This window comes from Scyliorhinus torazame, chromosome 9, assembly GCF_047496885.1.
Source record: "Scyliorhinus torazame isolate Kashiwa2021f chromosome 9, sScyTor2.1, whole genome shotgun sequence".
Taxonomy (NCBI): domain Eukaryota; kingdom Metazoa; phylum Chordata; class Chondrichthyes; order Carcharhiniformes; family Scyliorhinidae; genus Scyliorhinus; species Scyliorhinus torazame.
In genome coordinates this window covers 49,085,723-49,112,834 of record NC_092715.1, presented here as the reverse complement: position 1 = coordinate 49,112,834, position 27,112 = coordinate 49,085,723, and the positions used below count along the sequence as shown (strand labels likewise).

The window sequence follows — 27,112 nt, the reverse complement described above, 5'->3', positions numbered from 1 at the left end:
GGGTGTCTGTCACTTCCTGCTTTTACCTCATGATGTGCATGGGTGCATATTATGATAGTGGCCTTAACTCCTCTTTCCTATCTGCCACCCATCATCTTCGACCTTTGGCTCTTTAGTCGATCAAAACTCTGTCGGGGGGGGTCACGTGATGAGAGCCGGAGAATGGTTGCGTTTTTGTGAGCTCTGCTCGTCTTTTAATCCTTCATTTCATCCTGGTGCACATTCCATACTTGCTTTTCCTTGGGTTACGTGGCTTGCGCTGTGTCGCCGGATGTTCCTGATTGGTCTTTCTGTGTGGAAGAGCCAAGATAAAATGCTAAAATCGTGGGTTGTTTGTGGCAGTCGCAGTTGGTTGGGGTGGAGCCCAGCTTGCAGAGGATCAGTTGCTGCTGAATGGGCCCTCGCCTCGGTGGTGCTGCTTGCATCTGGATGATGGCGGCCATCGAAGATGTTGTCGTGGCTGAGAATTCCAGCTCCGCGGTGCACTTCGATTTTTAATGATCCCCTTATTTAAATATTAAAAGCCTCTGATACAAAATGTGAGAGAGTAATCCACATGCCCACTAATCTTGAATGGAAATTTGTTTTCAGTGCATCGCAACTGAGATCGACTTGTTTATCCTGTCTCTCCCTGAGCTGAGCTTATGACCCCCATATCTGCTCCATCACAAGGACTACCTATATCTCTGCTACATTGTCTGCCTTCCTCCCTGCTTCAATTCATCTGCTGCTGAAAGCATTGTCCATGCCGATGATAGATATTTTACCAACTCTAGCAGTAGTGTCTGGTACATAGAGGTTTAATGTGTGACTGAGTACAGTACAGCCCACACAGTGATGTAAGAAGGACCATGGCCCAGGGCTAGGGTCAGTATAGAGATGGACAGACATGTGTAAAGGCCTAGGATGGGGTCAGCTCTATACCGGTACCCTTTATTGCATTTATGTATATAGTTATGAATTGTTGAGATAAGACTTGCAGTTAATATACTCAAGACTACGGAGTCTTCTTCCAGGTGGCTGAAGCAGGATTCTTCACCAACTATTCCAATGCCCTGTTTCGCTACACACTCCTTTCATGAATCTAATTAACAGTTGACAAATCTGCTAAAAATAACACAGAGAAATTTCCATATGTGTGCTGCTCTCTACATAGGCCAAAGGGAATTGTGAGGATGTATCACAGAAACTGGCGTTGCATATTTCTGCACATGTTCTCTAATCTTTGATCTAAACCTTTGTGGAACTGTTCCAGTACTTGGTGCATTTCCTGTTCACCAGTTTAAACTTGTCACTCTGAAGACCTGCCTACTCGTTTCCGAAACCATGTACTTACTGTAGCCACCTGGGTTGGCCAATTCCCGATGTAAAATGGAGAACAGCAAAGGCTGAAGGGAAATTCAGCCAACACAGGCAGAAACTAGCAGGTGCAAGTTTACTGTGTATTAAACTCTGCAAAAGCCCAGACAGCATCGATACCAGCAACCATCTGCATAATAATGTAGCAGCCATCTACATACTAATGCGCGATCCCCAGGAACAATCAAAACATTTGAGATGAACAAGGCCAAGCCAGACTCCTCGCGCCAGCAGGAGCCAACACAAAAGAGGTTAACGGACACCTCAAGACCGCCCATCGATCAGGGAACCGCTCCAGTATTGGAGAAATCGAACCAAGCGATTGGAACAAAGTCCAATCACTGGAAATCAGGTACGGGGTCCGCCCCGAAAGGCGGGAAGCCCCTGGGGACTATAAAGTAAAGCCCCCAAGTTCAAATCGTCCTTCTTGACAGGGTCACTCAGCAACGCGAAGCAATCCCTGAGAGTGAACTGTCCAAGCTGCCGCATCACTGAAGTAAGTCTCAAGTCAACTCTCGCTACGAGATAGGCGCTCCGAGCTACCAGTCCATACCAGCTTTGAATCCCACAGTTTCAGAACCCGAACGAAAGGCCATTTGTTCCCCTGACCTGGTGGGCCAGTCCGAAGCTAAGTATTGGCCTGTTAGTTGTAGAAATAGCCTAGAAAGTAGAGTTTATGCATGAGTAGCGATTTACTGTGTATAATAAATGTGCTTTGATTTGAATCTTACTAATTGGTGTGTTGAGTTATTGATCATTACTTGAACTTGAACCTCGTGGCGGTATCATAAAGATATCTGGCGACTCGAGAGCAAAGGTTATAAAACAGAGCCAATTGAACCAACAAAAAGTTAGCAACATATTACTGGTGACATCTGACGGGACCCGATCTAGAAGTGGCTTAACCACTCCGGGAGAACCCAAAATTTGAATTAGAAATCCAATTGGGAACAGAAAAACCACAAGTGTTCAAGCAGTTCTGATCAATCCTCATAATTCGGAAGTGTGTGTATGCATGCGTAACTAACAGAGCTATAAGGTAAACTGATAGATTTTTTTGTTGCGACAAAACTGTCGGGAGTTTGTATTCCGGAAAATAGCGAAAGCCGTACCCGTAATTACAGCACCGCCTTAATACCCCTTGTTCCAAATTTTAAGAGAAGCATTCAGATAGAAAAAATGGCAATGCAGGCAATGCAACGCCTCATAAACCCTGAAGAATTCATGGTCGCAGCGACCAGCAGCAGTAGAGTAGGACAGTGTCCCGTTTGGGAAGAGGAAATCAGAAAGTACTTCAAAGAGAAAGGATGGCCCCTTTGGAGCGAATTCTGTAACAATGAGGAAATAGGTCCCAGGAGTATAGGACATACTTGGTGGGAGAACCTGAGCGAGATTCACAAGAAGAGCTTAGGAAAAGCTCGCAAGCCGATGGCAATCGTGTCTTGTCTGGCACAATTGCGAGGCACAGAGGAGGTCGTTAGGACGCTCCAGAAAGAGATAGAAGGCAGACATCGAATGAGCAAGGTTGATGTCAGTGAGGTAGAGAAAGAGAATGCAGAGTTAAGACGGAGTTTAGCAGCAAAGGACGGAGAGGTGGATGATGCCAAGTGGGCACACAAGTCTTGTCTGGCACACTTAAGCAGCTTCCAACCCCAGTACGAAAAGGCCTATCAGGACACGCAACATGCAGTCCTGGTACGAGAGGAAACCGAGAAGCAGGTAGAGGCATTGCAGAGGCAGTGTAGTGACCTGAAGGCAACGTTAAGAGCACTCCATGCTGCCACCACGGAGCAAAGACAAAGCTCACTAGACCACGCAAAGTGCCGGAAGCAGATTGCAGAATTGCAATCTCTGTTTTCAGTTCAAAAAGGATTCCAGGAAACCTTTGTATCGCAATTAGATACGGAAGACGGCCCTGATTGGGAAGAATTGAGTGAGACAGCGCAGAGATATGTTCAGGGAACATGTGCGCAGGGAAAGCACGAGAAGAGAAAAGCACTCCAACCCCCACAGAGCAGATAGTTCAGGCTCCAATGAACCCAGTCACCACCCACCGCACAGTCACATCGGACGACACGGAATTTCTGTACACCACCCCCTTAACAGTGAGCCAATTACGGGACGCGTGCGAGAAAATCAAACCGTTCCTCCCCACCTCAGACCCCCACCATTTCTTTGCCAGAGTAAAGCAGCAGGCGGCCATGTACGGCCTGGATGAGCGGGAGCACGTAAAGCTCGCAGTTTTGAGTTTAGACCCTTCGGTCATAGCAGCCCTTCCCGACCCACAGAATGTAGGAGGAGGCACCCTTGCAGAAATGCATACCACGATCCTGGACGCGATCGGGTATAACAGGGGTGACCCCATAGATGGACTCAATAAGTGCAGGCAAAAGAAAACCGAGCACCCCACAGCGTTTGCTGGACGCTTGTGGATCCATTTTGCAGCAGTTTTTGTAGACTTAGACCGCGCCCATTTGTCCCCAGACAACATGGCCAAATGGACCCGCACCCTTATCTCCCATGCCACAGAAACAGGACAAAAAGCTTGTGCGAATTATGATCCCTCAGAGGAGGCTCATAATGAGAAATGGGTCGTAAAAAGATTGTCCCGCGCCTGGGAGCAGTCTGTACAAAACAAACCCGCAGTTAAAAATCCCAAAGAACAGCAGGCAGAAGCAGACATACACGCAGTTAAGGCACACCAGAACCCCGCAAGGGTAAATGAAGGCAAGAACAGCCCCCAACAAAAGCCACAGGAGTGTTACAACTGTGGCCATTTAGGACACTTTGCAAGAGAGTGCAATGCCCCACGAAAGCCACAGAGAGCACAGCAGGCAGGCATCCTGAATAAGAATAGGACAGAGCCCATGCATAGTGTGAGCACCCGTTCAGATCAGATGGACCTGAACGGAACGGACTGACGGTGTTCGGGCTCCCCCAGTTGGGCCTGCGACACCCTTTGGGATAGGTCCGGCCGACCAGTAGTTGCAACAAAGATTCGGGGACAGCCCATCGCGTTTCTCTGGGACACAGGAGGGTCCCGCACCACAGTTAATTCCTCCACCATGTTTCAAAAGGACACGTGGCCCACTACAGCCACCATCCCCCTCAGCGGCTTTACAGGCCACTCACAGCAGGGACACATCACAGCCCCTGCACCCATTCAGATTGGCAATATAACGACAAAGTACCCCATAGTTTTAGTCGATCTACCCCACACAGCAGAACACATTTTAGGCATAGATTTTATGAATTCCCACAACCTATCCTTTGATCCAGTCAACCAATGTGTCTGGAGAATGGCAAAATCTGCAAGAGCCCCCGCAACGCTCACCATAGGAGAATATGCAAACAAAATTAGCGCAGTCGGCGAATTCTGGTTTGATCCGACTACGATTAGCACAGACAAGCAGGTTAGGGCAGTTCTGCAGAAGCACAGAACAGCATTCCCGACCCAGAAACACGACTGTGGCCGGATGACTGGTTCAGTACAAATCACAGGACCTGACCCTAGACCCCAAAAGCAATATGGATTTCCCCAAGAGGCAGAGGGAGAAATCTCAAAAGTAATCGACAGCTTATTAGAACAGGGCGTACTTAGATCAGTAGCCTCCACTAATAATGCCCCGATTTGGCCAGTGAGAAAGCCCGATGGATCATGGCAACTGACCATCGATTACCGGGAACTCAACAAAGTCACCCCCACGGTAGCCACAAGTCCCGAGACCATGCTCAATTCCCGATACTTTACGGTTTTGGATATCAGTAATGGATTCTGGTCCATTCCATTGGCAAAGGCGTGCCAGTACAAATTTGCCTTCACTTTTAAAGGACAGCAGTACATGCGGACATGCCTTCCACAAGGATTCCACAACTCCCCCTCCATTTTCCACCAACAGCTGGCAAATGGATTATCGAAATTTTCTCGCCCCGAATGTCTGGCCCAGTATGTGGACGACCTATTACTGCAGACAGACACCAAGGAAGAGCACATCGAGCTTCTGTCCAAACTCCTGGAACTCCTTCAAGCAATTGGATGTAAAGTAAACCCCAAAAAGGCCCAGATTTTGGAAAACAAGGTGATATATTTGGGAACAATTATCACGCATGATAAACGCGAGATCGAGCATAAAAGGATTGACTCGATTGCTAAATTGCCCCTTCCCCAGAACGTTTCAGCCCTCCGGTCGTTTTTAGGACTGGTTGGCTACTGCCAAAACCACATTGACGATTTTGCCAGCAAGGCAGCACCCCTCTCAGACCTCCTAAAGAAAGGAGCCCCCTGGGAATAGCTTCCGCAGCATACGGATGCTGTGGACTCGTTGAAAAGAGCACTCAGTGCAGCCCCCGCACTACAAGTTCCAGACCCGCTCTCCCCCTATGCGATAGAGGTAGCGACCACAGACCGCACCCTTTCGGTCGTGCTCCTCCAGGAACGGCACGAACAGTTAATGCCCATGGCTTACGCCTCCAGAGTTTTAGATGCTGTGGAGCAGGGATTTTCAGCCTGTGAAAGGCACCTGCTCGCAGTTTTTTGGGAAGTACAGTATTTTTCTTACATAACCGGACTAAACCCCATCACAATCCTCACAGAACACACTCCCACCCAACTTTTACTGGACGGACGACTCAAGGACCGTACAGTTAGTCAGATAAGAGCAGCTAGATGGACCCTTATTTTGCAGGCACGGGACATCACTGTTAAAAGGACAAAGACCCACACTTTTTTAGCCGATAACCTACAGTACCCCGGAACCCCCCATGAATGTGACATTATCTCTCCACACCACAACACAGGCCCCTTTATTGCTAAAACACCCCCCAGAATGATAGGTAGTTCAACCCAGAGACCCAAGCACACAGACACGTGTGAACCCATTAGGATATATGTGGATGGTTCTTCCACAATATTGGAAGGGAAGCGCATAACAGGATGCGGCATTTACATTGAGGACGTGCAGGGACGCGCCCTAGCAGAAATAGCAATAAGATTTCCAGGACACTTAGGCGCGCAGGCAGCAGAACTTGCAGCCATCGCATACATCGTGGACCACCCAGATTCCTTCCGCAGCCCAGCAGACATATATTCCGACAGCCTCTATGTCTGCAACAGCCTTACGGAATTCCTACCCCTGTGGAAAGCAAGAGGATTTGTTTCCGCAGACGGAAAACCCCTCCCCTCAGCCCCATTGCTCCGTCACATTTTAGAGCGAGCACAGAACAGGACTTTTGGAATAGTTATAGTTCGAAGTCACGATCGTTCCTCCCCCCCTGGAAATGTAAAGACCGACGCACTGGCTAAAGCAGGTTCCAGGCACAGATATTTTTGGACACTCCCCGAAAGCGCACCAGTGAATGCAGTTCAGGTCTCACAGACTAATATCGAGTATTTAGTGCAGGCCCAGAAGCAGGATAGCAATCTCAGGGAGATTTTAAAAGGAAACTATGCAGCACCCTATGATAGGTTGAAGAATACACTGACCACACATGACGGTGTGGTGTTGAAAGGCACCCTTTATGTGGTTCCTGAACAGGACAGGAATCAACTGATTTGTTTATTCCATGAAAGTCATGGACATCAGGGAATTGATCCCACTACAGACCACCTCAGGCAGCTCTGTTGGTGGCCGAGTTTGAAAGAAGATGTAACTCACTACGTTGAGAATTGTCTTATCTGTGCCCAGAACAATCCGGACAGATATGCCAAAAAAGCTCAGCTTAGTCACAGCTGACCTGTTAATGGCCCCTGGACTAACCTCCAGATTGATTTTATAGGACCATTGCCCCCTTGCAGGAATGGTTATAAGTATGTACTCGTGGTGATAGACACGTTTACAAAATGGGTGGAAGCATTCCCATCCAGAACGAACACGGCAAAGACCACAGCCAAGATCCTAACCCACCACATCTTTACGAGATGGGGACTCCCCCGCAGCATTGAATCCGACCAAGGTTCCCATTTTACAAGACGTGTCATGAAGAACGTCCCCACGATATTTGGCATTACCCAAAAATTCCACATCACATACCACCCCCAGTCAAGTGGTCTCGTGGAGCGCATGAATCGGACCCTAAAATCCACCCTCAGAAAAATGGTCCAGCAAAACAACACCACTTGGGACTCAGTCCTCCCCTTTGCGCTGATGTTTTTGAGAAATACGGTTTCCACATCCACAGGTTACACCCCACACACCCTCATGGCCGGATGCCCCATGAAAGGCACAGAATTTTTATTAGGCTTAGACTTGACCAGCCCCGAAGCGACGGCCCTCACACACGTGAAAGCTGTGGAACTGGTACAGAATGTAAAAACGGCTCAGCTAGTAGCCGCAGTGAAATTGGGCGCAAGAAAGAAACAGAGCAAGGCCTGTTTCGATAAGACAGTGCATGCGACTGAGTTCAGTGTAGGACAGCAAGTCACGCTCTCCGTACACAACCCCAGCACATTCCTGTCACCTAAATATTCGGGTCCCTACTCCATTGCGGACAAAGTAAGCCCTTCCGTCTACAAAATAAAGTACCCCAATGGTAAGACTGTGTGGTTCCATATCAACCAGTTTAAGGCATATGGAACACAGTCTAACCACGCACATCACGTCATGCTCGACGCAGCAGACCACGCCCCGCCCACAGCCAACGTAACCCTACCCTCCCCCAACACGTCCAGCCCAGTCACGGACTCAACCCGGACTCCACCCCCGAAATATACACTCCGCCCCGGAACGCCCACAGACTGCAGCAGCAGCGACAGCGACTGTGACTCGGACAATAGCCACAGCATGCCTCCCTACTATCCCCATGCAACAGGACCCACACCCAACGAATCTGACCACGATTCGAGTGATCCCTTCACGATCACAAGCCCCACCACCGACCACCGACCTACAATGACGACCCCGATTCCGTCCCCACAGAACTAGACACCACCTTTTGGCACCGAGATAATTCATACAGACTCGTCCGGAATGACGAGAGCGATCCCAAATCATACCATGCAGCCCTATCAGCCCTGATACACTTGAGAGTTTGGCATCCGGGAGAAGATGACGACTTTGAGTCTGACTCCCAAAGCGAGAACCCCTTTGCGACCCTGTTCGCAACCGATAACTGAGGTGTCCAGATGATGCTTTAAAAAGAACCGCTTGGGAGAAAATGGTGTCCTTTCTGATGGAACCTGCAGCATGTTTAATGTTGTTTGTACTAGTATTGTTAAATGTTGTATGTAAGACCGGAATTTTTTTTTCCACAGCCCCACGCCACCACCCTTCTGACGCCCACTGGCAGTCAGAGAAACTAGTTTGTCCAGACGCTAGTTCAGAGGAACTAGTTTGTCCGCTGAGACTTGTTAATGTCCCAGACGCCAGTTCAGAGGAACTCGTCTGTCGACTGAAACACACACCCCCGTTCGTAACTGCCCTTCTGGTTCAAAGGTAGAACCAATACGGCAACCCCCCACGATGACTACATTTTTTGCCCGTTCTTGTCGGTTGCTCAGGCAGTGGAGAAACGGCATTGGGACCCGCCCTGCCTGAGGACCCCCCTCTGGTCAGCTACTCTCGGGTAGGGAACACACGGCATTGGTCGCCGTCCTACCCGGGGATTCCATCCAAATCTTACCCGTCGCGGCCCATACGCACCTCATTTCGGCAAGTTCTGTTCAAAAGGTTTTGTTCTCTTTTCAGGTAACCCTTAGGTTGCCAACCCTCTGCTATTTACATCCTCAAACATTTAGATGGTAACTCGCACAGTCTGCGAGACGGCTCGCACTGTTTCAGTATTTGTAAGTGTGTCTTGTCCTGAAATTCGGATTTGAAAAAAAAATGAGGGAGTCACACATAGTGACCAATTATAAAGGGAGTAATTGGCACTAAAGGACAGACATGCTATCATACGAGATATTAAACCAAGATAGTAACAGACACTATGCTTGATCCCACAGAACTCCAGAAGCTCCAGGACCAGAGAAGAGAAGAGAAAAGAGAGAAGAAGAACCATGAGGACATCCTCCGTGGTGCTCATCACCATAATGGACATTTGGTTGCATGCGAACACGAACCCCCTGACCTCAACCCCCCCTCCCCCCCCCCCAGCCGTTAATGATTCACTTCCCCATAATACCCAGAGCCCAGTCACAAGCGACACCACACCAACTTGGTGTGACAGGTTTATAACATGGTACTCCCTGTCCTACTTGATAGAATCCCTACTAGTATTGGCAATACTCTGCTGCATCGTGCAGACTATTCGTCTGAGGAAATGGAGAAGGAGAGCCTACTGCGCTCGCACCCCGGTATATAGGATAAGAGCTCCTATTTTCGGATACGACCAGACCCCCGACCCCCGCGATCTATAATAAAGAACATTCGTTTGCGTTTTTTTGTGAAAAAGAAATGTTTCATGAGCGATTGTACAATCCTGAGCTTGACTGCCAAGCCAGGGAAAATGTGTATAATGCTGCTATGATTTTGTGTGTATTGTTTAGGAAGTTAGTATGATTGAATGTTTGAGTGAGTGTAGTTTATTAAGGATAGTTAGAGGTACCGATTTTCTTATTTTGTAATGCATGTCCCTGTTTTGACATAGCACCACTTAGAATGTCAGTTAAAACATTTTTGCATAGTTATCGTCAGTGTAGAGGCCACAGAAGAGTGCTCGCCGGGTCAGGGAATGAAGACAACGCAGCTATGTGATCCTTCACGCTTCGCGTTAGGATCACAAGGAGGACTTGTAGCCACCTGGGTTGGCCAATTCCCGATGTAAAATGGAGAACAGCAAAGGCTGAAGGGAAATTCAGCCAACACAGGCAGAAACTAGCAGGTGCAAGTTTACTGTGTATTAAACTCTGCAAAAGCCCAGACAGCATCGATACCAGCAACCATCTGCATAATAATGTAGCAGCCATCTACATACAAATGCGCGATCCCCGGGAACAATCGAAACATTTGAGAAAACCAAGGCCAAGCCAGACTCCTCGGCGCCAGCAGGAGCCAACACAAAAGAGGTTACCGGACACCTCAAGACCGCCCATCGATCAGGGAACCGCTCCAGTATTGGAGAAATCGAACCAAGCGATTGGAACGAAGTCCAATCACTGGAAATCAGGTACGGGGTCCGCTCCGAAAGGCGGGAAGCCCCTGGGGACTATAAAGTAAAGTCCCCAAGTTCAAATCATCCTTCTTGACAGGGTCACTCAGCAACGCGAAGCAACCCCTGAGAGTGTCCAAGCTGCCGCATCACTGAAGTGTCTCAAGTCAATGCTCGCTACGAGATAGGCACTCCGAGCTACCAGTCCATACCAGCTTTGAATCCCGCAGTTTCAGAACCCGAACGAAAGGCCAGTTGTTCCCCTGACCTGGTGGGCCAGTCCGAAGCTAAATATTGGCCTGTTGTAGAAATAGCTTAGAAAGTAGAGTTTATGCATGAGTAGTGATTTACTGTGTATAATAAATGTGCTTTGATTTGAATCTTACTAATTGGTGTGTTGAGTCATTAATCATTACTTGAACTTGAATCTCGTGGCGGTATCAGAAAGATACCTGGCGACTCGAGAGCAAAGGTTATAAAACAGAACCAATTGAACCAACTAAAAGTTAGCAACATTACATTTGTGTGATTCCGGTGATCAAATTACCTTTGCCCAATTGGTGCTGAGAGTGAAAAGTGCAAAGGACAAGGGCATGTGCAGTTTCAGTTATGGACTGCGCAGATGTTGGTGGAGATGGGAGATTCAGCTGTTACAGATGTTCCTGAAGACTTATGATTGAGAAGGCTGTGCGGAATGAAAAAAAGGAAATTAAGAGTGCATCATTTTATCTTTGGAATCTTTACATGTGCTCCATTATAATTGCATGTCACTGTACAATAAATGATAGCTTGGATAGAGTGAAATAATTTAATTTATACCGGGCTCACTACATTTGAGAAAAAATGTACATTGCATTGCTGCCTCACAGCGCCAGGGAACCGGTGTTCGATCCCAGCCTTGGGTGATTGTCTGTGTGGAGTTTACACTTTCTCCCCGTATTGTTATTGAAAATATGCAAAGATGTGTCATTTGAAACATGGAAGTCTGGCAATATCTGGTCTGAGAGAAACATGAGAGAATACAGGGCAAGATCCCACAAAGGGTTAACAGCAGCTGCCAGGGAACAATTATAAAATGCAGATATCCTTAGTCAAGCAGGCTGGATTTTGAATGAAGCCAAAAACAATGGCTCACACCTTCATTGAAAGTAACTATCTTAGTAAACATCTGGAAAAGAAAGGATGAGGTTCAGTTGAATTTGGTGAGAATTCTAGGTGTGAAAATTTGCTAATACCAGGTAAATTAAAGAAAACTGGAGACGATCAGTCTACGAGAAACATAATTTAAAGCCAAAATCAAAGTCAAAATTATGAGCTGAGGACACAATTGGGAAATAAAACTATAGAAATGACAGGAATTAAAAGTAACACCTCTTGAAGTCAAAGCATTTTGAACATCACAAAGGACACAATGTAATCAGATCTATGAGATGAGGTTATGTCAAAATGAATACTTAGTTGGATCAGAATGTTTAGATCAAAGATACTTTTTGCAATCAAAGAGAATCAAGAGTTACTTTACAATAAAGTCATAAAAACTAGATAACTGTTAGAAATATATAAAAACCCGAAGAAAGGGGACAGCCAGCAGAGCCAGCTCTCACAGCTCGGTACATGGGAAAGATAGGACACAGCAACCGAGCTCATCAGCGAATACATCTAAAGAAGACCAGATTTTAAAAAGAAGATTGATTGTCAAGTTGGGCCTAAAGGTCCCTTCAACCAACCAGAAGGATTCAGAAGCAAGATCTTTTTACTTTTCTGTAAAGACAGTGATTGCATCTTTTAAAAAGAGAAAAAAATATATAATAATAAAATAACTTAAAAGTTTTAACCTGAAACAGTGGTTATTAGCTCACTTTACTTACTTAGCAACGTAGGACCCAGGATATCAATGCTACTGAGGGGTAAGTAGGTAAAATTCTTCGGTGAAGGTATGGGTTATACCGGGGGATAACTTGAAAACATAGTTTGACCTGAATAGCACCCACTGAAGCCTGTATCGGAGTCGGGGAGTGAGAATTCCTGTTCACAATTTAGAATATCGACCCTTTTTTTGGTATAGGGGAATTCTAAGAATAGTGGTGAGGTTTTAACTTCAGTATCTGCGTGTGTTTCCTTCGGGTGCTCCGGTTTCCTCCCACAGTCCAAAGATAGGTGGATTGACCATGCTAAGTATTGCCCCTTCGCATCCAAAAGTTAGACGGGGTTACGGTGTTACGGGGATAGGGCAGGGGACTGGGCCTAGGTTAGGGTGCTCTTTCGCTGCAGGCTCGATGAGCTGAATGGCCTCCTTCTGCTCTGCAGGGATTCTATGGATTATTGTAGAATGTTGTTCAATATACAAAACATATTCATTGCTCTGTAGCAGATATTAATATAACATTCCTGGAACAAAATGACCAACCTTTGCAGCTTTCTTCGGAGACTTGTGGAACTTCCCTTCTGCCAGTGTTAGCATTTAGGTTCTTCAACATTTCCATCAAACCGATTTGCTGAAGTTACTTTTTACATGGCTGTTCATTTGATACAATGGACAGTTTTTGAGTTCCTGCCAAATTCTTTAGTTCCTTGGTAGCTATTATGCAATGCCTCTTTTCTAGACTTGTGGTTCAGTGACTCTTTAGGTAAACCAGATTTTTATCGTTCTCCTGCCTATCGCCCTCCCCCCACTTGAGTTACCGCATTACCTTGAACACTTTCCACCCCATTTAATAATCATGTTTCTAGTCGACAAAAAGGGAGTATTTTTCCATAGTTTATGTGTCAACCATGGTTCCAATTGTCAGCGTGTTTGGCACTGAATCATAAGGTTCGAGGTTCAAGTCCCACTTCAGTGCAGGAGTCCAAAAGAAAACAAGGCTAGCACTTCAGTGCAAGAGTCAAAGAAAAAAGGCCGGCACTCCAGTGCAGCACTGTAGGAGGTGCCATCTTTCAAATGAGATGTTAAATCTTAAGACCCCATCAACCTGCTCAGGTGGATGTTAAATAAGCATTTTATTTTGAAGTAACGCTGGGGAGTTATCCCTGATGTTTTGTCCCTTATTTATCCTTTATTCAACACCACAAAAGAACAGATTATCTGCACATTATTGCATTGCTGTTTGTGGGAGTTTGGTATGGCTATCATGTAACAATATTACAACACTTCAAAATACTTCATTGGGTGTAAAACATTTTAAGATATCCAGTGGTCGTGAATGAACTATATATATGAGAGTCTTTCTTTATATATTCTTTCTTTGTGCTACATTTATTTGTTTAGAATAGACACTTTGAGAAAGAAAGTATCCTCTAAATGTTTTTTGCCACTACACGTTGGGAGGAATGGTATTCTTTTCTTTAACTCTGCATCAAGTACATGAACGCAAATAATTTCAAACAGCAAGACATCAGACAAAATAAGTAACCTAGTACTAGAAATAATAGATGTGCATTGCCAGGTTATTCATCGACAGCATAATCTAAGCCCCTACCATAGATAGCAGTGTTGTGATATACCATAAGTAGCCATCAACACTCTTTTATGTCTATGTTACAAAGCTTGCCGAGCAAGGCATCATGTTCCAAATGAACACAGGAACATAGGACTTAGGAGCTGAATTAGGCCATTCAGCCCGTCAAGCTTCTCTGCCATTCAATAAGATCACAACCTTTTTTAAAAATTGAAACCATGGGCAGCACGGTAGCATAGTGGATAGCACAATTGCTTCACAGCTCCAGGGTCTCAGGTTCGATTCCGGCTTGGGTCACTGTCTGTGCGGAGTCTGCACATCCTCCCTGTGTGTGCGTGGGTTTCCTCCGGGTGCTCCGGTTTCCTCCCACAGTCCAAAGATGTGCAGGTTAGGTGGATTGGCCATGATAAATTGCCCTTCGTGTGCAAAATTGCCCTTAGTGTTGGGTGGGGTTACTGGGTTATGGGGATGGTGTGGACCTTGGGTAGGGTGCTCTTTCCAAGAGCCGGTGCAGACTCGATGGGCTGAATGGCCTCCTTCTGCACTGTAAATTCTATGAAATCTATGAAAAGTAAGAAAATATAAAAATAAAGTAAATATAGATTTTCTTAAATACATATACTGGTTATAGGAATAAGACATTTTGGTTTACCCTATGAATTGTCGCAGTAGTTAAATATGATTATTGTCACATGTTGCCTTCTACCTGAAAGTGCCGGATTTCTGGGTTAAGTATGAGGCCAGTGATATCGTACAGCAGACATGACGCCACTGGAACTGTGGCCTTCATAGCTGCCATTCTGAAAAAACAGTAGGAAGACCTCCACCTCCAGCTGGCTCTGCCTCTGCTTCATTATAAAGAATATACTCCTTATTTTGGACCCTCCAGTCAAGCTGCAAAGAGCCTCGGGGCACACTGTTTGTTGTCTGTTCCTCCCAAATCTTCCGACCTGAGAAGGTGGACACAAGCAGTGAAGCCATGAGCTGCCTGTCGACGTGTATTTCTGCCAAATGGTGCCTTCCCTAAAGTGAGGCTGCAATTGTGGTAACATCACTGCCTCATTTGCATTTTAATGCAATGCCTATTCTACTTCCCCATGGGAACTCAGAGGGTCTCTGCCCCTTGCCTTTCTGCTTTGCAAGCTTTTGCTGTCTTAATTTTTAATGAATATCATTGAAAAATGTTACATTACCACAACAAACAGCTTGGTAAAGGATACCAGGCTGAAATAAAACATCTAAATCTTCCGTAGTCAACTTGAAGAATGCTAACAACAATATATCTTTGGCCTTTCAGAACAGAATGTGGCGTGAGCCTGCAAAGTTTACTTAGAGCCAACCTTGGCCAATGGCAGCTTTCATGGAGCTGATTTTAACATTTAGTAGAGTTGGATATGGGCATTGTTAGACTGACCATCAACAATGAATCCTTTCGGACTTCCGGTTGCGGCTATGCCTAGGTAGGTCGCACATTCGGCAGCTCCCGCTAGGAATGGACTTTTGGGCTCTTCATAGGAGCCCCAATGGCAATTGTTCGACGGCTTCCAGTGTGAGAAGGTGACAGCAAGGTCCCCCCGACATTATATGGATTGGACCAGGAGTGGAGCGGTTAAAAAAGCGATCCTGGTGCAGCGAAAAGTGCGAGGGAGGAAAAGCAAGATGGCGGCGAGTGGAGACCAAGCAGCGTGGGCGCAGTGGTCGCAGGAGCAGCAGGAGTTTCTTAAACGCTACTTTGAGGAGCTGAGGACAGAAATGCTGGCGCCAATGAAGGCGGCGATTGAGAAGCTTGTGGAGACCCAGAAGGCCCAAGGGGCGGCGATCCGGGAGGTGCAACAAAAAGCCTCTGAGAACGAGGACGAGATCTTGGGCCTGGCGTTGAAGGTGGAGGCGCACGAGGCGCTGCACAAGAGGTGGGCGGAAAAATTTGAGGACCTGGAGAATAGGTCCAGGAGGAAGAATCTTCGGATTCTGGGTCTCCCTGAAGGAGTGGAGGGGCCCAATGCCGGGGCATATATGAGCACGATGCTCAATTCGCTGATGGGCGCGGGAGCTTTCCCGAGGCCCCTGGAGCTGGATGGGGCTCATCGGGTCCTGGCAAGGAGACCTAAAGCCAACGAGCCGCCAAGGGCTGTAGTGGTGAGGTTCCACTGCTTTATGGACAGAGAGTGTGTCCTGAGATGGGCCAAAAAAGAGCGGAGCAGCAGGTAGGAGAACACTGGAGTGCGGAGGTGGCTAAGAAGAGGGCTGGTTTCAACCGGGCTAAGGCGGTGCTCCATTGGAAGGGGGTGAAGTTCGGGATGCTGCAGCCAGCGCGATTGTGGGTCACGTTCCAAGATGGGCACCACTATTTTGAAACGCCTGATGAGGCATGGAACTTTATACAGACTGAAAAGTTGGACTCAAATTGAGGGTTTGTCGTGGGGGGATGTTCACTGTGTTTACTGCGTTTGGGGAATATTCTTTTTGTTTGAGTGCTGGGTGGGGATGGGTGAATGGATTTGATGTGGGGCTGTGGGAGAGTGTGGGCGTCGGTGTTGGAGGGGCAGGGCCCCACGGAGGAAGAGGGGGGTGGAGGCCCGGGGATGGGGAGTGGGGGTAAGGCCGCAAAAAGGAGCTGCGCCACAGGGGGCGGGGCCGGCTCAGGAAAGCGTGGGCCTTTTCCCGCGTCAGGGAAGGATGGGGGCGGGGCTAGGGGGGGAAGGGCGATGCTGGAGAGGAGCGCACACTGACTGCCAAGGGGTGGGGGGATTCTCACACTGGGGGGTCAATGGAATGGCGGGAGAGGCCGGGGTCAGCAGGAGTAAGCTGACCTACGGGAGTGTCATGGGGGAGCAAAATGGCTAGATGAGGATCTAGCGGGGAGGGGGGGGGAGGGCGGAGGAGGGGGGGAACTGGGTTGCTGCTGCATTGGCCAAAGGGGAGCTGGAAGTAGGAGAGGTAGTCGGGGTGGGGGTCCGCCGCCTGGGGGACTGGAGGGTGCGGGAGGAGCGAGCACGTGGCTGGCCTAGAAAAGGAGATGGCTAGTCAGCAGGGGGGGCGGGGGGCTAGTTTAGGAGGAACCTCTTCACCCAAAGGGTTGTGAATCTTTGGAATTCCTTGCCCAGTCGAGCAGTGGAATTCCTTGCTCCTTCATTAAAAGTTTTTAAGATAAAGATAGATAGTTTTTTGAAGAATAAAGGGATTAAGGGTTATGGTGTTCGGGCCCGAAAGTGGAGCTGAGTCCACAAAAGATCAGCCATGATCTCATTGAATGGCGGAGTAGGCTCGAGGGGCCAGATGGCCTACTCCTAGTTCTTATGTTCTTCTGATCCGGCTGATAACTTGGAATGTGAGGGGCCTGAACGGGCCGGTCAAGATGGCCCGGGTGTTCGCGCACTTAAAGCGACTGAAGGCAGACGTGGTTATGCTCCAGGAGACACATCTGAAGGTGGCAGATCAGGTTAGGCTGAGAAAGGGATGGGTAGGGCAGGTCTTTCATTCAGGGCTGGATGCGAAGAACAGAGGGGTTGCAATACTGGTGGGGAAGTGGGTGTCGTTCGAGGCACTGAATATTGTAGTGGATAATGATGGTTGATATGTGATGGTGAGTGGTAGGTTGCAGGGGGTGCGGGTGGTACTGGTGAACGTATATGCCCCGAATTGGGATGATGCCGGATTTATGAAACGCATGCTGGGTCGGATTCCGGATCTGGAGGTAGGATGCTTGATAATGGGGGCGGGGGGTGGGGGGGGGGGGGGACTTCAACACGGTGCTGCACCCAGCACTGGACCGTTCTAGGTCCAACACGGGTAAGAGGCCGGCTGCGGCCAAGGTGCTCAGGGGGTTAATGGACCAGATGGGGGGAGTGGATCCATGAAGGTTTGCCAGACCGCTGGCCATGGAATTTTCCTTTTTTCCCCAAGTCCATAGAGCTTACTCCCGGATAGATTTTTTCATTTTGAGTAGGGCGCTAATCCCGAAAGTGGAAGGAATGGAATACTCAGCCATAGCCATCTGGGACCACGCCCCGCATTGGGTGGAGCTGGAGTTGGGGGAGGAGAGGGACCAGCGCCCGCTGTGGTGCTTTGATGTGGGTTTGTTGGCGGATGAGGGGGGTGAGCGGGCGGGTGCGGGGGTGTATTGAAAGATATTTGGAGGCCAACGACAACGGGGAGGTGCAGGTGGGGGTAGTCTGGGAGGCATTGAAGGCGGTGGTCAGGGGAGAGCTAATCTCCATTAGGGCCCACAGGGAAAAGAGAGAGGGGAGGGAGAGCGAGAGGTTGGTGGCGGAGGTTTTAAGGGTGGACAGGAGGTATGCAGAGGCCCCCGAGGAGGGGCTACTTAGGGAGCGACGGAACCTCCAGACGGAATTCGACCTGTTGACCACGGGGAAAGCAGTGGCACAGTGGAGGAAAGCGCAGGGGGCGACGTATGAGTATGGGGGGAAGGCGAGTTTGATGCTGGCATATCAGCTTCGCAAGAGGGAGGCAGCGAGGGACATTGGTGGAGTTAAGGATAGAGGGGGGAATACGGTGCGGAGTGCGGTGAGAATAAACAAGGTATTTAGGGACTTCTATGGGGATCTGTACAGGTCTGAGCCCCCAGCGGGGGAGGAGGGGATGTGACGATTCCTAGATCAGCTGAGGTTCTCGAGTGGAGGAGGAGGAGGTGGCTGGTTTGGGGGCGCCGATTGGGCTGGAGGAGCTGGTTAAAGGATTGGGGAGTATGTAGGCGGGGAAGACCCCGGGGCCAGATGGGTTCCCGGTTGAATTCTACAGGAAATACGTGGACCTGCTGGGCCCGTTGCTAGTGAGGACTTTTAATAAGGCGAGGGGGGGGCGCGGGCGGGATCTTGCCCCTGACAATGTCCAGGGCGCTGATTTCTTTGATCTTGAAGCGGGATAAGGATTCATTGCAATGTGGGTCGTATAGACCAATCTCGCTCCTCAATGTTGATGCTAAGTTGCTGCCAAAGGTGCTGGCTACGAGAATTGAGGACTGTGTCCCGGGGGTGATTCATGAGGACCAGACGGGATTTGTGAAGGGTAGGCTGCTAAATACAAATGTGCGGAGGCTCCTCAATGTGATTATGATGCCCTCGGTGGAGGGGGAAGCGGAGGTAGTGGCAGCTATGGACGCGGAGAAGGCCTTTGATAGGGTGGAGTGGGAGTATCTTTGGGAAGCGTTGCGGAGGTTTGGGTTCGGGGAGGGGTTCATCAGTTGGGTCAGGCTGCTATATAGAGCCCCAATGGCGAGTGTGGCTACAAACCGGCGGAGGTCGGAGTACTTTCGGCTGTACCGGGTGGACGAGGCAGGGGTGCCCCTTATCCCCCTTGTTGTTTGCACTGGCAATTGAGCCGCTGGCCATGGCACTGAGGGAGTCCAGGAAATGGAGGGGACTGGTCCGGGGGGGAGAGGAACACCGGTTGCTGTTGTATGCCTACGACCTGTTGTTAAATGTGGTGGATCCAGTGGAGAGGATGGCAGAGGTCATGCAGATCCTGAGGGAGTTTGGGGACTTTTCGGGGTATAAACTCAACGTAGGGAAGAGTGAGCTCTTTGTGGTGCATTCAGGGGACCAGGGAAGGGGGATAGATGAGCTACCGCTGAAGAGGGCGGAAAGGAGCTTTCGGTACCTAGGGATCCAAGTAGCTAGGAGTTGTGGGGCCCTGCACAAGCTCAATTTGACGCGGTTGGTGGAGCAGATGGAGGGGGATTTTAAAAGATGGGATATGCTTCCACTCTCACTTCCGGGTAGGGTGCAGTCGGTCAAAATGACGGTCCTCCCGAGGTATCTCTTTGTGTTCCAGTGCCTTCCCATTATGATCCCCAATGCCTTTTTCAAACGGGTAAGCAGGAGCATCATGGGATTTGTGTGGGCGAATAAGACCCCGAGGGTGAAGAGAGTGTTTCTGGAGCGTAGCAGGGACAGGGGGGGACTGGCGCTGCCGAATCTGTGTGCTATTATTGGGCAGCCAATGTGGCAATGATCTGTAAGTGGGTAATGGAGGGAGAGGGGGCGGCGTGGAAGAGGCTAGGGATGGCGTCCTGTGTGGGCACGAGCCTGAGGTCGCTGGTGACTGCACCGCTGCCGCTCTCGCCGTCAAGGTACACCACGAGTCCGGTGGTGGCGGCGACGCTGAAGATCTGGGGGCAGTGGAGGTGACACAGGGGCGAGGTGGGAGCCTCAGTTTCATCCCCGATTTGGGAGAATCATCGGTTCGTCCCGGGAAGGATGGAAGGGGGGTTTCGGAGCTGGAATCGGGCAGGGATTAGAAGAATGGGGGACCTGTTCATCGATGGGGACGTTTGCGAGCCTAGGGGCGCTGGAGGAGAAGTTTGAGCTACCCCCGGGAAACGCTTTCAGGTACATGCAAGTGAGGGCGTTTGTGAGGCGGCAGTTGAGGGAATTCCCGCTGCTTCCGGCACGTGGGATTCAGGACAGGGTGATTTCGGGTGTATGGGTTGGAGAAGGCAAGGTTTCGGCGATTTACCAGGAGCTGAAGGAAGAGGAGGAGGCCTCGGTGGAGGAGTTAAAGGGCAAGTGGTAGGAGGAGCTTGGGGAGGAGATAGATGAGGGTCTGTGGGCTGATACCCTGAGGGGTTAATTCTTCTTCCTCTTGCGCCAGGCTCAGCCTAATACAGTTCAAAGTTACTCACAGAGTGCATATGACAGGGGCGCGGTTGAGTAGGTTCTTTGGGGTGGAGGACAGATGTGGGAGGTGCTCGGGGAGCCCGGCAAATCACGTCCATATGTTCTGGTCGTGCCCGGCGCTGGATGGGTTTTGGAGGGGCTTTGCAAGGACGGTGTCTAAGGTGGTGAACGCCCGGGTCAAGCCGAGCTGGGGATTTGCATTATTTGGGGTATCGGACGAGCCGGGAGTGCAGGAGGCGGAAGAGGCCGGTATTCTGGCCTTTGCGTCCCTGGTAGCCCGGCGGAGGATTTTGCTACTATGGAAAGATGTGAAGCCCCCTAGTGTGGAAGCTTGGATCAATGACATGGCAGGGTTCATCAAGCTGGAGAGGATAAAGTTTGCCTTGCGAGGGTCTGTGCAGGGATTCCTCAGGCGGTGGCAACCGTTCCTAGACTATCTCGCGGAGCGTTAGGAGGAAGTCAGCAGCAGCAGCCCAGCGGTGGGTGGTGGTGGGGGGTGTCTTTTGGATGGCGTTTGGGTGAAGGGGGGGTATTTTCCCTATTTATGCTCTTACATGTTATATGGGGGGTTATTGTATATGGGGGAAATCCAATGTATAATTTCTGATTGGTGTGTTCCTGTTTCTTTCTTTTTGTTGGGGGGGGTTTTGTTGAAAATTTGTTAAAACATTGAATAAATATATATTTTTTAAAAACAATGAATCCTTTCTATTGTAGCGCGCCCCTTTAAGGGGCAGGTAATCAGAGGGTCATGTGACCTTTCGGCCAAGTGGGCCAGAGTGCGCAAATCTTGGGGATGAATGTGGGTTTTCCTAGCCAGTCTAGAAATTGGTGTTGAAGTCATCGGTAGCATCATTATCATTCTCTGTAAATAGTTATATTATTAATAAATAGTTCTACAGTTACTCTGCTTGGTGGTCACCACTCCTTCCAAGTTATTACTTTTGGTGGCGAGGATCAACAGGGCGCATTTCATTCGCCGTGGAGAATGGTAGAGCAGACCATGTGTACAATTCATTGGAAGCACGTCAATTCAGCAGTCAGTGGGTTGTCATAATCCCTCTATTCAGAAAGCTTGAATCACTCGATCCTAATTCGGAGGATTGGGTAGAATACTTTGAATGCCTGCGATATTTCTTCAAAACAAACAAAACACAAGGGGAGGAGAAGCAGAGGGTAATACTGTTAACAGCCTGGGGTGCCCAAACATATAAGTTGACAGGAGTTTGACTTCTCATGACGCCCGACACTAAAACCTTTGAGGAACTCATAGAAATTATAAAAGGGCTTTATCACCCAAAGCCCTCGGTGACTATGCAGAGATAGAAATTTAATTCAACGGCAAGCGCCCACTGGTAGGTGAGAGTAACTTTCATGGTGCGGTTGAGGCAAACGGCCGAACTTTGTGAATTTGGGTCTGTCCTGAATGAGATGTTGAGAGACCGGCTAGTGTGTGGGGTAAATAATACTGCCATACAGAAGGAACTTGGCTGAAACAGAAATAACCCTAATGAAGGTGTTAGAAATTGCCCTTGCTCTGGGACTTGCAGAATGTGTGAAAGAACGTCAAAGTGTGTAAGCTGGTGAGGTCCACCAAGTTTGGAGAGGAATGGCTAATGGCAGTAATGCCAGAAATAGGGTGTAGAGTTCAATGAACAAAAAATGTACAGAACAGAAGGAGTTCAGAGGTACAGGAGATTCAGTCTACAAATCAAGAACGGTGAAGAATGCTTTCAGTGTGGGGAGCCCACCCTCAGAAGTGTAAGTTTAGGGGCAGAAAGGGGCACATAAGAAGCAAATACAATACTAAACAGGGCCTGCCTGACAGCAGAAAAAAATATCCCGGCTCCAGTGCACAGCTTAGAAAAAGGATCAGATGTATACAGATTAAATAATATTAAGGGGGGCAAAGTGGCTCCTCTCACGATTGTATTGATGGTTAACGGTCGTCCGCTCAAAATAGAGGTTGACACGGGAGCCTCAGTCATGGGAGAAAAAGCTTATGACCACCTACAGGGAGGGGTCCAACAACACGGCAACCAGGCTGACGACATATAATAAAATTAGGCCAATAAAGAAGCACCAGCCCCAAAGTGTGTGTCATAGTTAAAGTCTTTTCTTGGAATGGCAAATTATTATGGAAAGTTTATTTAAAATTTGTTCATGATATTGGCACCTCTACATACATTATTAAAATAACATCATGGTACTGGAAGACACAGCAAAACAAAGCCTTCAGACAAGTGAAGCAAGTCCTATAGTCGCTCTGCCTCTTAGTCCATTTTGACACTTCCAAAGCAATCATTCCCTTATGGAATTGGAGCTGTCTTGCCATGGAGGACGGGTTAGAATGAGCTAACCATGGGCATCGTGTTCCTACTTATAGTTGATGCATACTCAAAGTGGCGAGTCAGCGATAAAATGTCCATGTCCATGTCGTCTTTGGCAACATTGGAAAAGTTACTGGCAAACCTTTGCCATCCATGGTTTGCCAGAGGTGTTCGTTTTGGACAATGAGACAGCATTCATCAGCGAGGTGTTCCAGCATTTCATGTCATCAAATGGCATTAAGCATTTGCGGACCACATTGTACCACCTCTTCTCGAATGGATTAGTGGTGAGGGCTGTGCAAACTTTCAAAGTAGTCATCAAGTCGCCAAAGTCGGCAACATTCCTGCAAACCAAATTCTTATTGCCTATAGAACGACGCCGCACATGACCACCGGAGTAACCCCTGGCTGTGTTGATGATGGGTAGACGATTCTAACTAGTTTAAACCTGGTGTTTCCAATGTTGGTGGGGAGCGTGGAGGCAAAGCTCAGTGTGCAAAAGAGACATCATGATTTGACAAAAACTTGGGCGGCACGTTGGCGCAGTGGTTAGCACTGCTGCCTAGGGCACTGAGGACCCTGGTTCGATCCCGGCCCTGGGTCACTGTGAGTGTGGAGTTTGCACTTTCTCCCCATGTCTGAGTGGGTTTCACCCCTACCCCCAACCCAAAGATGTGCAGGTTAGGTGGGTTGGCCACACTAAATTGGCCCTTAATTGGAAAAAAGTAATTGGTACTTTAAATTTGCTGTGGATGAAAGTAATGCTGCAGCAATCTACCCTGAGGAAGAGCCAAGTCATGTTCCAGTAGGAACTGGAGAAGTTATCTCCACTAACGTTACTTTCGTAAATCGAGAGTTGGCCCCTTGAATTCAAACTGGTGCTTCCTCTATTGCTGAAGAACCCATTAGTGAATTACGACATTCCCGAAGAATCAGGAAGTCCCCGGACTGGCGTAATTTCTAAGGGGCTGTGTTGAGATCCATTTGTTGTACAATACTGTAAATAGTTCCATTGTTATTGAAATATGTTAATCAGGAATTTGAAGGGGGAGGTACGTGGTAGCATGTTCTTTAGGGGGCGGGTTCTCGGAGGGTCATGTGACCCCTTCGGCCAATTGGGCCGGAGTGTGCAAATCCTGGGGCCGAGTGAGGGTTTTCCTAGCCAGTCTAGAAACTGGAGTTGAAGTCATCAGTAGCATTATTATCGTTCTCTATACATAGGTAATAATAATCGCTTATTGTCACAAGTAGGCTTCAATGAAGTTACTGTGAAAAGGCCCTAGTCGCCATATTCCGGCGCCTGTTCGGGGAAGCCGATAATGGAATTGAACCTGCGCTGCTGGCCTTGTTCTGCCGTACAAGCCAGCTGTTTAGCCCACTGTGCTAAACCAGCCCAGCCAGGTCTATGGGCAGCACAATGGTTGGCACTGTTGCTTCACAGCTCTAGGGTCCCAGGTTCGATTCCCGGCTTGGGTCTCTGTCTGTGCGGAGTCTGCATGTTCTCCCCGTGTCTGCGTGGGTTTCCTCCGGGTGCTCCGGTTTCCTCCCACAAGTTCGAAAGACCTGCTGTTAGGTAATTTGGATATTCTGAATTCTCCCTCTGTGTACCCGAACAGGCGCCGGAATGTGGCGATTAGGGACTTTTCACAGTGTTAATGTAAGCCTACTTGTGACAATAAAGATTATTAAATTATTGTTACTTAATAGCTCTATAGTACTCTGCTTTGTAGTCACCTCTCCTTTCAAGTTACTACACTTTAATTTGCCTCTTGTCTTTGAGCCAAAAGGTTGTTGATTCAAGCCGTACTCCAAAGGCTTGAGCCCATAATCCATGCAAATACCCCAGTGCAACGTGTCACCTTTCCATCCTGCCTTCAATTCAGGTGGAGAAGTAAACAATCCCATGGTGCTTTTCAAAGAGGAGCAGAGGACATGTTCCAATGCCCTGGTCAATGTTGATTCCTCAACCAATAAAAATGGAACAGGTGAAATCACCGTTTATCCAATGGGGAAATGTTTGGGGGAATTTCTGTGTCCAATTTTGTCGGGGGCTATTAGTCTTTTACAACACTGACTACAATTCAAAAGTCCTTTGTTGACCATGAAGCACTCTGGGACATCCTGAGGCTGTGAATGTCTTTTCTTTCAGAGGGGATGCTTGCTCTAATCTCGACACAGCAAACAAAAATGGTGCAAGAAGACAGTTCAGTGTCCAGAGATACTTTGAAGCAGATCTTCACTCTCTGCCAATTCACTCTCATCAGTTTCACACTCTCGCACAAATTCCAAATTACCTTTATTGAGTGAAGGTGTAGCAGCTGTAACAGAATGCAGGAACAAAAGGAACCAGGGATTAACTGATGGTACAAGTACTCGGGGACAAAGATTGGGCAAGAAATACAGCGTGGATGTGAAGAAGAACTTTTTAAAGCCGTGACTGGCAGGGATCTGTATCTTCAAGGGTACTGGAAGTGGAAACAATCAATGATTTTGAAGATAAATTTGATGGCCACTTGTGAGAAATAAACTTGCATGAGCACCAGGATAGAGTTAAGGAATGGGACTGACTGGATTATTATGCAGAGAGCCAGTATGGGCTTGATGGGCTGAATCCACTCCTTTAATGTTGTAATGACTCTGTAGGCTGGACATTTTAAGCAAGGGTGGGAAGCTGACACCTGGATGAATTGCACATCGCCACTGCATGCCTCAGGTATACTGCTGTCATGACATAAAGTTTGAATACAAAGTCCTAATTGACCAGGATGTGAGCTCACACCCAAATGGTGGGGCTGAGAGTCTCCAGGAGGCAGGAGCTGCCTGCCTGGCACTGGAGGCAAATGCAGGCAGATGCCATGTTGGGGACTGCATGGCGTTGCCTTGCTGACTAAATCAAGCGGCTCCTCAGAAGACCAGGAGGTGAAAAGTGATGGAGCGCAGCCATGGAGGACAAGGTTAAGAGCAGTGATCGTGCCAGTACTGGGTGGCCCCACAGATCTGATCTCAAAAGAAACTGTAAGGAAAATGATTTGGGTCCTGCAGTGAAACTGACAGCTGCATGAATATGTACAAGTCTGTTCGGGCTCGCCAGAAAAAAATGGCGGTAACTGCAATACCCGCCAGCATCCTCCAGCCAGTCCATTGAAAAGTCAAAACTGCCCCAGAGGCAATTTTTAATTCCCACCTTCAATCCAGAAGCCCTTTGAAGATCTGGCCCCATGACGCTAGGAAATTGTGGCGAAAGGTTTATCACTCAAAGATTGAGCAAGGAATTTAAAGGGATATATTTCCAAAGAGGGCCACAGGAACATAAAGTTCGCAGCAAAGGATTATGGAGGACGAGATTTATAACATAATTTAACATAAAGGAACACATACATTTGAAGAAGAATATAAAAGGATTTTGAGTAATGAATGGAAATGAAATTAAACTAGATCGCATCAGTCGAAGAGCTAGCATCAGCACTGATGGGTTGAATAGTATCTCTCTGTGCCGTAATCTTATGATTATCTGTTGAATCAAAATGAATTTTGGGAATGCACCTTGGCATACTCACAAGCATCTCCTTGTAGTCACCACAGCAGGTTAAAGAAAGATAACTGTGAACACCAGATAAGAAAAATTAATGACAATAGACATATGACAATAGGGGGAGGTGGTGGCATAGTGGTATTGTCACTGGGCTAATAATTCAAAGGCCCAGAGTAATGTTCTGGGATCCCGGGTTCGCATACCATCAATGGCAGGAGGTGAAATTTGAATTCAATAAAAACCTGGAATTTAAAATCTAATGGTAACCATGAAACCATTGTCGTAAAAACCCATCTGGTTCACTCGTGTTCTTCAGGGAAGGAAATCTGCAGTCCTGACCCGGTCTGGCCTACATGTGACTCCAGACACACACAGACATGCGGTAGTCTTAACCCTCCGCCACTCTAGGGGCAGTACGGTGGCGCAGTGGTTAGCACTGCTACCTCACAGCGCCGAGGTCCCAGGTTCGATCCCAGCTCTGGATCACTGTCCATGTGGAGTTTGCACATTCTCCCATGTTTGCGTGGGTTTCATCCCCACAACCCAAAGATGTGCATGGTAGGTGGATTGGCCACATTAAATTTCCTGTTGACAGCACCCCTTGCCGCCGGGAAACCTGTGTGCTTGCGTGGGACCGGAATTTCCCACCGGCGTGAACAGCCGATAAAGTGAGGCCAGCCCCCAAGTGAGGTCACAGCGCTATGGGGCCCTTGGGGG

At 48.3% G+C, this 27,112-nt stretch overlaps 1 protein-coding gene across 3 annotated transcripts in view; it reads right to left on the bottom strand.

Annotated features, from left to right (window-relative positions):
• The window catches only part of LOC140429183 (organic cation/carnitine transporter 2-like), a 157,692-nt gene that overhangs the window by 15,033 nt on the left and 115,547 nt on the right, over window positions 1–27,112 (bottom strand). Inside the window, exons 1-2 of one of the 3 annotated variants that reach the window (XR_011949008.1) lie at window positions 12,851–13,170; window positions 10,991–11,128 (exon numbers count right to left, since the gene is read on the bottom strand). The exons of 1 other annotated variant lie outside the window; for it this stretch is intronic. The gene's annotated coding sequence lies outside the window, so the exon portion shown is untranslated. Of the gene's footprint in view, window positions 1–10,990; window positions 11,129–12,850; window positions 13,171–27,112 lie in introns of those variants that run through there. One more of the 3 variants, XR_011949007.1, reaches the window with a different exon arrangement.